The sequence below is a fragment of the Pelophylax lessonae genome (assembly GCF_965119305.1).
Source record: "Pelophylax lessonae genome assembly, chromosome: 13".
NCBI lineage: Eukaryota > Metazoa > Chordata > Amphibia > Anura > Ranidae > Pelophylax > Pelophylax lessonae.
This window is the reverse complement of record NC_138780.1, coordinates 155,571,484-155,573,256: the sequence shown is the minus strand read 5'-3', so window position 1 is coordinate 155,573,256 and position 1,773 is coordinate 155,571,484.

Below are 1,773 nucleotides of genomic sequence, written 5' to 3'. Positions count from 1 at the left end.
AGGGAGAGGGGAGAGAGAGGAGAGAGAGAGAGGAAGCGAGGTGAGCCAGAGGAGAAAGCAGGGCAGAGAGGAGAGAGGGAGAGGAGATAGAAGGGGAAGAGAAGAGGGAGAGGAGGACAGAGGAGAGGAGAGAGAGAGGATAAAGAGATAGAGGAAATTGGGAAAGGAGAGAGAGTAGAAGACAAAGGAAAGAGATGAAGAGGATAGAAAGGAAGAGAGAGAAGGGGAGGAAGAAGAGAGAGGAGGAGAGAGAGGAAGAGGAAAAGAAGAGAGAGGAGACAGAGGATGAGAGAGAGGAAGAAGAGGCACAGAGCAGCAGAGAGAGGAAGAGAGATAGAATGAGGAGAGAGAGAGGAAGAGACAGGGGGAGAGAAAAATGAGGACAGAGGGGTGAGTGTTATAGGAAGAGAGAGGAAGAGGAGAGGGGAAAAAGAGGGAGAGAAAGAGAGAGGTGAGACAGGAAGAAGAAAGAGGGAGAGAGAGAGGAGACAGAGGAAAAGGAGAGAAAGAAAGAGAAGAGAAAGGGAGAGAGTTTGGAAGAGAGAGTGGAAGAGGAGAGAGAGAGAGGAAGAGGAGAGAAAGAGGAGGATAGTGGGGAAGCAAGGAGAGAGAGCGAGAGAGGAAGAGGAAAGAGAGAGGAAGAGGAGAGAGAGGAGGAGGAGAGGGGGGGGAAGGGGAGAGAGAAAGAGGAGGAGAAAGGAAGTGGAGAGAGGAAGGAGAAGAGAGAGGAGGTAGAGGGGGAGTAGGAGAGAGAGGATAGAGAGAAGAGGAGAGAAAGTGGAGGAGAGAGAGGAAGAGAGAGCGAGGAGGGGAGAGAAAACGGAGAGAGAGGAAGAGGAGAGATAGAGGAGCGGAGAGAGTAAGAGGAGAGAGAAGAAGGAGAGAGGGGGAGATAAAGAGGAGAGAGAGAGAGGAAGAGGAGAGAGAGACGAAGAGAAGAGAGATGAAGAGAAGAGAGAGAGAGGGGGGAAGATAAAATAGAGGCAGGAAGAGGAGAGAGAGAGACAGACAGGGGAAGTACATAGAGAGGAGGGAGGGAAAGGAGAAAGACAGCAGTCATCCATCTACTGAATTAAGAGCTAAACTGTACCACCAGGGTCATCACCCATCATCACTACAGGGGGGAAAACACTACATGTCCTGTATGGGGGGTCACACTACATGTCCTGTATGGGGGGTCACGCTACATGTCCTGTATGGGGGTCACACTACATGTCCTGTATGGGGGGTCACGCTACATGTCCTGTATGGGGGGTCACGCTACATGTCCTGTATGGGGGTCACACTACATGTCCTGTATGGGGGTCACACTACATGCCCTGTATGGGGGTCACACTACATGTCCTGTATGGGGGGTCACACTCCATGTCCTGTATGGGGGATCACACTACATGTCCTGTATGGGGGGTCACACTACATGCCCTGTATGGGGGGTCACACTACATGCCCTGTATGGGGGTCACACTACATGTCCTGTATGGGGGGTCACACTCCATGTCCTGTATGGGGGGTCACACTCCATGTCCTGTATGGGGGGTCACACTACATGTCCTGTATGGGGGGTCACACTACATGCCCTGTATGGGGGGTCACACTACATATCCGGTATGGGGGTCACACTACATGTCCTGTATGGGGGTCACACTACATGCCCTGTATGGGGGGTCACACTACATGTCCTGTATGGGGGTCACACTACATGTCCTGTATGGGGGGGTCACACTACATGTCCTGTATGGGGGTCACACTACATGCCCTGTATGGGGGGTCACA